At 39.2% G+C, this 11,723-nt stretch overlaps 1 long non-coding RNA gene across 1 annotated transcript; it reads right to left on the minus strand.

The window, feature by feature from the left end:
• Positions 1 to 9,786: 9,786 nt before the first annotated feature.
• On the minus strand, positions 9,787 to 10,717 carry LOC129407528 (uncharacterized). Its single transcript, XR_008631593.1, has 3 exons — positions 10,595 to 10,717; positions 9,941 to 10,505; positions 9,787 to 9,872 (listed from the first exon to the last, which is right to left on the minus strand). It is a non-coding gene; the product is annotated as an uncharacterized LOC129407528 (long non-coding RNA).
• Positions 10,718 to 11,723: the final 1,006 nt, after the last annotated feature.

The raw sequence follows: 11,723 nt of genomic DNA on the forward strand, positions 1-11,723 counted from the left end.
ACAAAATTATTTTGTTACAGCAGTTCACTTTTGTTGCTTGTTTAGTGGAAGGAAACTCGTTTGTGCAACACATTTGACATTTTCACTGTTTTGAAGATTAAAATCATAGGTGGAGTTTTTGCGGCAGAGGCAGGGGAAGCAGTGTCCCCCCTAGTGGCTGAAATACGTCATGACACTGAGTCTGTAACACGGCCAATACAAATATTTTCTTTTTTTTTTTTTTTATGTATTAATATTTTACATATGTCAATAAAACAAAAGGATTGTATGAAATAACTATGAATCCTATTATATTTTATTTTGTAATAAATTCGTTTTTGAGTAGTGATGAGCTGTTCATTCATTTATAGCATAGTTATCAGTGGATATTCTTTGACCCAAAAGGATATTCAATGATTTTTTTAAACATCCTCCTTCTTCAACTGCAGTAGTGCTGTGATGTTAAAATGTTAAAAGTCAAACTCCCCCTATGATTAAAATATGTGTGTTTCATAGTAACTTTGCAGAAGAAGTGGTTTAACAAAGACTTTTAGTATCGTAGCCATGATTTAGCCTTTATTTTCATGGAATCACTTTGAAATATATAATATCAAATCGTATCAAATTGAAAGCTCACTATATCGAGATACGTATCCTGTCATATGTATCGTATCGGTATGTATCGTATCGGCAACTCATTAATGATACCCAGCCCAAGTAATTATAGAGCAAAACAATCTTTATTCAATTTTTAAAAAACAGAGCTAGTTCATTTTTAACATTTTGCAGAGGTCGTCCTCACAAATTATTCACCACAATGAGTTTATTTGCGCTTTTCACAACTTTTAGACACCAGAGTGGAGTTTTGTTCTCAGGCTACAAAGCCACTAACATGCTGACAGTGCACCACCAGCCTTACTAGTTCATGGACGATAAAAGCGATTTATTATTAAATGCAGAAAACAGACCCCAGGAGCTGCTTTTACTATGTATCTGATCGGTGAGCAAAAGCACTTTTACGTTATTAAATAAGAAAAAAAATCTGTTAGAGTCCCTTTATATACTGGTTTATAAATGATTTCTCAGAATAGATTTGATTAGAGCACAGAGTCGCTAACAGTAAACTCATGTCTGTCTTTAAACACCTGATTCCCAGTGGCGTCCTCGTTTCTTTGGCAGCTGCAGATCTAATCGTGTTTGGTCAGATCAATACTCTTCTATTATAGTGTATAAATGTGGTAAATGGAAAAGACTGGCTTGAGTGACTCTGACAGATGGAGAATAAAACAGTAACATGTGAAAGGAAGGTGGATGTGAATGCACCAGAGGGAAAAAAAAGAAGAAAATAAAAAGAAGAAATGCTGAACTATCAATTGAAAGAAAAAAAAAAAAGGTTGTGGAATAAAATGTAGTAGCCTGAGAGTTGAAGAGATGAGGCTGTGATAGTGTTGCTCATTCCGGTCTAGTCCAGTCCAGTCCAGCTTTGCTTCAATTGTAGGGAGTATTATACCTCTGATGACGCAGTACTAAGCTCTCAGTAAAAAAAAAAAAAAAAAAAAAAAAATTAGGACTCAATTAATCGTTTTCTGGACTAAACATAGACTCCAAAACATATATGTGCTTAGATGAACAGTTTTATGACCCCAAACTGACAAAAGAAATGTGTTAAAGTTTTGTTTTTTTCTTGTCTCAGTGGAGAAAAAACCTGGACCCTCTTCTTATTAATTCATAGAAAACCATTTGAGGCTTCTTCTTCCCTGGGGCCCTTAAATATCTGTTGACGGGAATCCCACCAAAGCACTTAGCCTACTGTTGGTGTGTTTCTTTTTCTTTTCTTTTTTTTTTAAAACTTGTTTTATTATTCCTTTTTTTTTTTTGTGTGTGTGCAAACCACATGTAGTAATGAAACAGCAGTAAAAATACAATAAAATAAAATGACATGAAATAAACTTACAGTGTAGAGACAGGTACATACATACACTACCGGTCAAAAGTTTTAGAACACCATCATTTTTCCAGTTATTTATTGCAATTCAAGTCGTGCAAGTCCAATGAAGAGCTTGAAATGGTACAAAGGTAAAAACTGAACAGACAGAGGTTAAAAAAAAGGATAAAAGATACAAAACACAAGTCCAAGCTCTGCCAAAACTACCTCAGGAAAAAAAAGAACAAGATGGTGAGCTTGAAAACGTGTGTCCAGCACAGTGTCCAGATTTAAACCCCATCGAACTGGTTTTGGGATGAACTGGACAGACAAGTGAAAACAAAGCAACCTACAAGTGCCACACATTTATGGAAACTTTTGCAATAGACTTGGGAAGAACTTTATGAAGAATATTTGATTTCTGTTGTAAAAAGAATAAGCCACGAGTGTATTCAGCTGTTACATCCGCCAAAGGTTTGAGTCAGATGTTTAGAATATATTTTCGTCTATAAAATTGTTTCCATGATTTCTTTTTTCAACTAAAATTGCTTATTTATTCTATGCTTTCATTTCAGAGTGCAATGACACGATAAACAGTGAAAAAATGGAAAAAGTGTGGTGTTCTAAAACTTTTGACCAGTAGTGTATCTATTAATTTACTGTTCATAATATTGCCCATAAACTCATACCTATATAAAAGGTAATCATTCATTTTAAATATAGGCTTGCATCGAAGACTGTTTGGCCATGAATAAATCTGTCTTCTAACCTTGCTGTTATTTGCTCTATATGATACACATCTTTTATTTTACTTTTCTACTGGGTAATTGTGGCGGGCAACAGCCTGAACCAGAAGATATTTATCATTTTTTTGGGAAATTAAGAGTTACATTTTCAACAAGTGAAAATTACAATTTGATCTAATGATATTTGGAAAAGTTCCCAACAGCTCAGACAGATATTTCTAAAAAGTGAGTGTGTATACATGCACATCAATAACCCGGTTATTAGCCATATCCCGGTTATGTCAGTATTCGGGTTACTGCGTATACATGCGCACTGAGAAACCGGGATACTCATATCCGCGTGTACATGATCAAATGGAGTATCCCGGTTTCTTGACATAATCTTACAAATGTGCAGGCGCAAATATTAACTTAAATCAATTTAATAAACCAGGAAAAATACAAACCGTGAGCTCCTTTAGCATAAGAAGCCAAGGAGCTACGAGATCTCCCACAATCCACTGTGCAGATTCTTCATTAAAATCTTCTGCATAAATAAACTCAACTTTACAACATATAAACCATAAACACTATAGAGCCACATCAGCCCGTTTGATCATATAATTCAGCTGTGATCACATTTGCGCACTCAACTTTATGTTGCAGTGACCGGGGTACTGCGTATACATGCCACAAGTAACCCGGTTACTATCGGAATAAACCAGCTACAGTAACCCGGTTTCTAATAACCGGGATACTGCCATAACCGGGATACTGAAACCGGGTTACTGCATATACATGCACCATCAAGAAACCGGGATACTCAAAAAACCCGATCATAACCGGGTTACTGATGTGCATGTATACGCAGGTTACTTGTGGTATGTATACGCAGTACAAATGTGATCACAGCTGAATTATATGATCAAACGGGCTGATGTGGCTCTATAGTGTTTATGGTTTATATGTTGTAAAGTTGAGTTTATTTATGCAGAAGATTTTAATGAAGAATCTGCACAGTGGATTGTGGGAGATCTCGTAGCTCCTTGGCTTCTTATGCTAAAGGAGCTCACGGTTTGTATTTTTCCTGGTTTATTAAATTGATTTAAGTTAATATTTGCGCCTGCACATTTGTAAGATTATGTCAAGAAACCGGGATACTCCATTTGATCATGTATACGCGGATATGAGTATCCCGGTTTCTCAGTGTGCATGTATACGCAGTAACACGAATACTGACATAACCGGGATATGGCTAATAACCGGGTTATTGATGTGCATGTATACGCACTCACTGATATCGTATCGTCAAAAGTTTCACAATAATATCGTGGGCTGTCACAGTATATCGACTTACAAGTTCCTTTGTTTAAATGCATGGTTTTCTAGTAGCAACAGCTTATAAACATTGGGAACTACATATTCCATGATTCATTTCAGTGCAAACAACATGAAGAAATGTGTTTTTTACTTGAAGTCTAGGGATTATGACAGAAATAATTGACACCAAAATCTTTTCGAGGTATTTTAAAAGCAAAAAAGTGTCAGTCTATCTACAATTACACTAGCCTTTCCAAAATATCGTAATAAATACCGTACTGAGAGATTAGGATATTGTTACATCCCTACTAAACAGTTTTCAGTTTCACATTTTACATCTCTCCAAAATATTGCCAGTTGGTGTTTTGAGCAACAACAATCAATAGACAGATAAAGAGATAAATAGATACTTTATGATCCTGAAGGAAATTCCATTACACTCCTTGTTATTACTGAGACATTCTAGTTGTTTTGTTGTCAGCAGATTTTCTTTTGCCTTGAGTATTTTCATCTAGTGCCAAATCCAACACTCTAAAACCCAGTCTGATGTCATTCTCCTTTTGCATAACTCATATCACACATCTGCACTGTAAAAACGCTACACTTCTACTCATAACATTAGCTGTATTTTCATATTCTCCAGTGTGGAAAACGTCGTCCATTTAAGCAGAACAGAAGACCACCAACAGTTTATAATGTTATTCTTCATACAAACATACACAAAAACATACAGACTGTTCAAGCGTGTAGTGTTGGCCATGTCTAATTTGGGTCACTGCTTATGGGTCAGATACTGGAGCAAAAAAAATACTCAAGATAAAGGAAAAGTATTACGTGAAACTTAAATCTCCTTAAATAAAAGTATTAACGTACTTTAAGAGGAAAAAGTAAAAGTATTTCCCATGGATTTTGAGGTGTTACAAAGCTTCAAATGTAATGGTTTTGATGAAGATTTGTGCTGAATTTTTGTTCAATCATCAGAAACAAATAAGTTTTTCTTTTCCCTAGCTCTTTTTATTTGTGTTTGCTCAAACTATGAATGTGTTCAAAATAACTCCTCAGCTTTTTCAGCACGTCTCATCTTCTTTTCAGTTCTGTTAAAAAATATAGGAGTAGAAAGCACAGAAACAAAAGTAAAAAAGTATCCACTGTAAAATGTACTTCACTATGTAACGTTGAAGGTTGAGGGTCCGCTACTTGCTTGTCTTCATAGAGATTTCTTTGCCTGGATTGTTTCGTAGCAGGGCATTAAAGGGACAGTTCGGAATTTTGCACATAGGGCCTCATTTCCTAGTGAGCCAGAGTACTGTGGATATGTGGAGACACTTTTTTAAATGTTCCATCCAGTCCTTGTATTTGCAGAGGTCACTGGTGCTAGGCTAGTGCATGTCAATGGCCATAGTTATCCTGTCACTAAAAACAGTCTTACCCACTCCACAAAACACCTGAGGCAAAACAACTCAAGACTGAATGTCTGTGTCGATAGAATAATTTTAGAAGTAAAACCAATCTTGCATTTGAAGGATTTATGTCTGAGCAGCAGCAGCAAGTTGTACTTCCTGATAGAAAACTTGGCAGCGGTGAACTGATATATGAGAAAATAGTCCCTCAACATGCGATGATTCATGCGATACAAGGTTAGTTTTATTTCGAACATTATTCTATCAACACAGACATTTACATCGACAGTCTGGTGTAATAATAGTTTTGCTTTGGGTGTTTTGTGGAGTGGGTAAGACTGTTTTTAGTGGCAGGATAACTATGGCCATTGACATGCACTAGCCCTAGCACCAGCGACCTCTGCAAATACAACGACTGGATGGAATATTTAAAAAAGTGTCTCCACATGTGTCCAACAGTCTGGCTCACTAGGAAATGAGGTCCTATGTCCAAAATTCTGAATGGACCCTTTAAACACATTTTCCTTGCAGTTGTTCAGGTGTTTAATAGCTTACTATGTGCAAGCTTGCTTCTCCATAGAGCTTTCCACTAGACTGTCTCCATTGTGATTATCAAGTTTATTTCAAGTCAAAACAGTAATATCAAGCAGGTAGTGGACCCTCTTCCAGAAAAGTTACGCAATGCACTTTTAAGTAAAGTACAGGTACCTAAAAAGTATGCTAAAGTACACTTCTACTTTTACTGCATTGCGTTCCACCACATGCCATATAAAGCTCTATTTGGCACAGTTTTAAGTCTCTGAAGCAGGAAGAACCTGGAGGGCGACTGAACCAGCGTGTGCATATGGGCTAATGGGACGCAGCCATACAGTGTGGTAACATGGTGATTTCTTATTATATGGTCGGTGGACGGGTGGGTGGTCCACTCTGTTCCATGGCTCTGGTGCTGGGGGGCTTCCTGTAGAAACATATGGAGAGGAAGGCAGACAGGATAATCCCATTGGCTTTCCACAAAACGCATTGTAATCCAGCGCTGGCAGCTACGCACATACGGTGACAACACGGTTAAATTGTGGAAAGTTTGAAGTCGCCCCAAGACCTTAAATAATGTTTTATGGCGTAGCAAATCTGCTTGACTGGCTCCAACAAAGCTCAGTTTCTAAATATTAAGACGGTTAAATTCTTGACAGACTGAGCGCAGCATGGAACTTACAACTTTGAATTTGAAACAGCAGACCTTTCACAGACTTGAAGTTAATATATAGGCTTGCTAAGTCAAGAATCCCCAAGCAAAAGAGCCTAATGATAAATCAATGGAGATTTTAAGATGTTTAAAGATGTTTAAAGGTCTTATATTACCCAAATTGGACTCTTGTGAGCTTTAAGATATGTTAGAATGCTGTTACCTCACCAAAAACACCTTGAGTTGTGTTTTCTTTCACTCACACACTTTTGAGTAATCTTGCATTATTAGTTTCTACCTTAATGAGCTTGGCTGAAATCAACTGAAATAGTATATAAACAAGATCTTAAAATTTTAGACTAGTGGTCATCAAACTATAGCCTGATTGAGCCTCTGATCTCGCAATGTTAGAATTTGTTTGCTTGACAGTAGGCGGGTACTTTTTTTCATTTAACCAATCACTGCTATTTGACCGTGACATATGTAACGCGCCACTAACGGGGCTAACTGGTAAATTAAGCTTTTCCTAAATCCCATAAGAAGAAGGGCAATAACGTCTTTTCCCTTTGATAAAATTCACCAAACATTCGCTTTGTTCCGGATTTAAATCCTCAACCTCGGGAATCATTGCCAACGTGGAATATATGGCTCTTCGCCCAAACTTGCACTTCCGGGGTTTTTGGAAACCGTCTAGTGTATTCTGATTCCTGACCAAGTCGTTGGAGAGAAATGAAATTGAGCGGGGGCACTAGGTGGCGCCAGCTTGGCTAATCAAACTAAGGCCCGCAAGCAAACTCCGGCCCTCCCTGCCCCCACCACTTGAACTGGCCCTATGAGGCAATCTTCAAAAGTTGTCATATTTACATGAATGACGTATTTACATGAATTTTCATCACCTGACAATCTCGAGATCAAAAAGTGACAGTCAACGCACACACAGAGTTCTGTAGTGCAGTTAAGGACAGCAAAATGACTTGTGTTAAAGTACAAAAAGTTGACAGGGAGTGCCAAGTTTTCAAAGAACAGAGGATGACTGATCATTTTTTGTTCAGGGTAAGGACCGTGCAGTTTGTCTGGTATGTAAAGAAAGTGTGGCAGTTTTCAAAGAATATAATCTGCATTGTCAGGGTCATACAGTTCTGTTATACGGCCGACCCGACTCCGGCCGCCATCACAGTGAGGAGCAATAATGTGGCCCCCAGAGAAAAAAGTTTGGTGACCCCTATTTCAGACAAAAAACTCACCAAAGACCCACCATCACTGCATTATTTTGAAGAAACACAACATATTAGGTTTTGATAACACGATAAAACCCACAGAGTCACATTACAAGAATTTGTTAAAAAAAAGAAATAAATAAATCAGAACAGATCAACAAGAGCAAGCTCAGAAGTGATTGTATAATACCATCAAGGAAAAGTGCCTTTGGACAGCGGTGTCGGCGGCAAGGTGGGGCATTTGAGGGCCGTGCCCCCCTAGCGGCAACTGGTGCCTCACCCCCCAGCACAGGCCGTTATTATTACTATTTAAAAATGATTTTAATTGGCGCATTTCACTTCGGGCTGAGGGCACAAACTTTACGATATCACAGTCTCTGTTTATTTAGTGTAGTGTGATTGGACAACTGTCCTGTCACTCACGTCAACCTGCTGCGTCAACTCGTAGCTGCTTCACGATTAGCGGCAGCTGCTACTTTAGCCTAAAGCTCCACACAGGAAATGGCGAGAACAGAGTCAAAGACACTGACAGACCCGCCGCCGGGACCCGGGACTGTCACTACCGCTGCTGGGGCCGGGACATTCTTTGCCGGGACTCGGGACAGTCGCCACTGGGGCCTTCACCTTATGAACAACTAAATGATTAATTGAAAGAATAATCACAAGATGAATTGATCACCAAAATAACTTTTAGTTGCAACCTTAGCAGATTCCCACCAGTCACGTAGTGTTAAATATTTAATTTTATAAATATACTATTAATACTCTACACAATAAAGATACATTTAGATTATCTTTATTTATTTCAGATTCAAGAGATTTTATTGTCATCTTCATAGGAAGCAATAGTTTAACGCATCAAACACTGCATTAGTTTTGATGTGAAGCACAATATTACAGGTGTAAAACCCCACCCAATAACCCCTGAAGTACTAACTCCAGTGTAAACATTAGCACAGTAAGGACATTCAGGGCAGCACATATATAATAATGCAACAATGCAAAGTCCAGGTCACTGATATTTTATTGGTGGATGTGGTTATTGTCCATGGGAGAAAGGCAGAGAGGGAAAGGGGGCAGTGTTCAGCAGCCTCACAGCCGGGGGATACAGGCTGTTGGTCAGCCTGGTTGTTCAGGTGTTTATGGACCTGTGCTTTCTAACTGAGGGCAGCAGGTGGAAAAGGTGATGAGTAGGCTGGTGCCGGTGACGCAGACCACGGGTCATATAGATGCTACTGATCTGTGGGAGAGTCACAGTGACTTTCCCCACTGTTTTTACCACCCGCTGGAGAGTGTGTAGGTCAGCTTAGTGCAGCAGGAGAACCACACAAAAACTCCAGATGTCAGAACACTTCAGATGGCACAGTTGTAGAAGTTCCTCATTAGTGGACTGGAGATGTTGGCGCTCCTCAGTTTCCTCAAGTAGTAAAGGCGTTGTTGGGCCTCCCCACAGCTCAGGCAGTGTGAATGCCTCAGGACAGGTCCTCAGTCACGGTCACCCTTTCTCCAGGCGTTTAGTCTTCTATATGAGCTTCATCACTTGTTTTTGAGTCCTCCAAAAACCATTTGTCTCTTTTTGTTCCTCCATTAAATCCACAGGTCCAGTGTGCTCCTCAGCACCTGCACAGTTACAATATAACACAGGGATCAGACAGTAAAAATCTTGTTACAAAACTTGCAAAGATTTAGTATAGGTTCTTTTCTCTCACCACTGTTGGGCCAAGTCTCTTATTGGACCAGGCCTCGATCACCCCTTACTCACATGTGGCCGAGAACATCTGATGGGTCACACTCCAGAAAAGTTTCTGGATCCTAAAACACACGTTTAGTGTAACTTTACATTCTACTTTATCACCCAGATTTAAATTATTTTCAGATAATAACTTACAGAAGTCTGTGGATCATCTGACTGGAGCGAGACAAGCCACTGCAGCTGCATACGTCTCAGCAGAGCTGGCGATGACTGTGGCTCCTAAAAGTGCAATAAAAGTCATTATTTATCATTTTTTCATTATTAATTTTCTCATTTCTCAGAATACCTTGTGTTCTAACGTTACGATCAGGGCTCCCTCTGGTGGTGGTTGTGGACGACACCAAGGACAGCTCCATCAGCGACGCGCCTTTCTTTTAAAAGTGAACAACAGTCTTTAGTAATTAATACAAATATTACGTTAGTATTAGTCTTTACTCACCAGGACACGATGGCTCTGACTGGAACACATAGATGCTACTGATCTGTGGGAGAGTCACCCCAGTGACTTTCCCCGCTGTTTTTACCACCCGCTGGAGTGTGTAGGTCAGCCTTAGTGCAGCAGGAGAACCACACAAAAACTCCAGATGTCAGAACACTTCAGATGGCACAGTTGTAGAAGTTCCTCATTAGTGGACTGGAGATGTTGGCGCTCCTCAGTTTCTTCAAGTAGTAAAGGCGTGGTTGGGCCTCTCCACAGCTCAGGCAGTGTGAATGCTTCAGGACAGGTCCTCAGTCACGGTCACCCTCTCTACTACCTCAGTGCAGACAGAGAGTTTTATGGTTGTTTTGCCCATTTTAGTTGAAGTCCACAATAATCTGCTTGGTTGTTACCATGAGGCCAGATGTCACACATCGTTCCTGTAGTCCGTCTCATCATCACTGTCCTTTTTCTCCAGGCGTTTAGTCTTCTATATGAGCTTCATCACTTGTTTTTGAGTCCTCCAAAAACCATTTGTCTCTTTTTGTTCCTCCATAATCCACAGGTCCAATGTGCTCCTCAGCACCTGCACAGTTACAATATAACACAGGGATCAGACAGTAAAAATCTTGTTATAAAACTTGTAAAGATTTAGTATAGGTTCTTTTCTCTCACCACTGTTGGAGTGTCTTGTTCTTCTGGAGATCTTCATCAGGAGTGATGCTTCAGTTTTGATTAGACTGAACTTCAGAGTAACAGCAGATTACACAGACTGAAGGCCTTCTCCCTTGTGTTGGGCCAAGTCTCTTATTGGACCAGGCCTCGATCACCCCTTCCTCTCATGTGGCCGAGAGCATTTGATGGGTCACACTCCAGGAAACTTTCTGGATCCTAAAACACATGTTGAGTGTAATTTTACATTCTATTTTATCAGATTTTAATTATTTTCAGATAATAACTTACAGAAGTCTGTGGACCATCTGACTGGAGCGAGACAAGCCACTGCAGCTGCATACGTCTCAGCAGAGATGGCGATGACTGTGGCTCCTAAAAGTGCAATAAAAGTACAAAACTCATTATTTATCATTATTTCATTATTAATTCTCTCATTTCTCGGAATACCTTGTGTTCCAACGTTACAATCAGGGCTCCCTCTGGTGGTTAACTGCACTTTGTTGATGATGCCATGGACAGTTCCATCAGCGACGCGCCTTTCTTTTAAAGTGAACAAAGGTCTTTAGTAATTAATACAAATATTACGTTAGTATTGGTCTTTACTCACCAGGACACGATGGATCTGACTGGAACATACTTCTGGACATATATGTAATAAGATATCAACTTACACAGAGGCCCACCTCCCCAATCAAAGCCCTTTTAATGGAACTAGGGAGAAAGCCTTAAGTGTGCATCTACGCTCCTTCTGTGTAATTCATCCACAAATATTAGAGCGATGCACTTTGGTTTAGGCCCTCGTTTGAATGAACAACCATCCTGAAAAACAGAGGCTTTTGCGTACCAATGCGCTGTGCAAAAAAGCAAGAACAATGTTTTATCTTGTAAACACACAGTTAAAATTCACCTTAAACAGGAGAAGTAGGGAGTGTCCCACCAACCGACAAGTTAGTGAACAAACCCAAGTCTCCACATCTAACAAATCAGTATAAAGTAAAAGTACAGTCTCCACAGAGACTGTTTACAGGAGTATAACGTTACAATATAGTACACATTTGTATACTATTTGTAGTACAAGGTATTCGGAAAACAACTAATTAAATGGGAGAATTAAGGAGTGTCCCACCAA

The sequence above is a fragment of the Boleophthalmus pectinirostris genome, unplaced genomic scaffold (assembly GCF_026225935.1).
Source record: "Boleophthalmus pectinirostris isolate CB_2022bp ecotype Guang Dong unplaced genomic scaffold, ASM2622593v1 HiC_scaffold_12, whole genome shotgun sequence".
Taxonomy (NCBI): domain Eukaryota; kingdom Metazoa; phylum Chordata; class Actinopteri; order Gobiiformes; family Gobiidae; genus Boleophthalmus; species Boleophthalmus pectinirostris.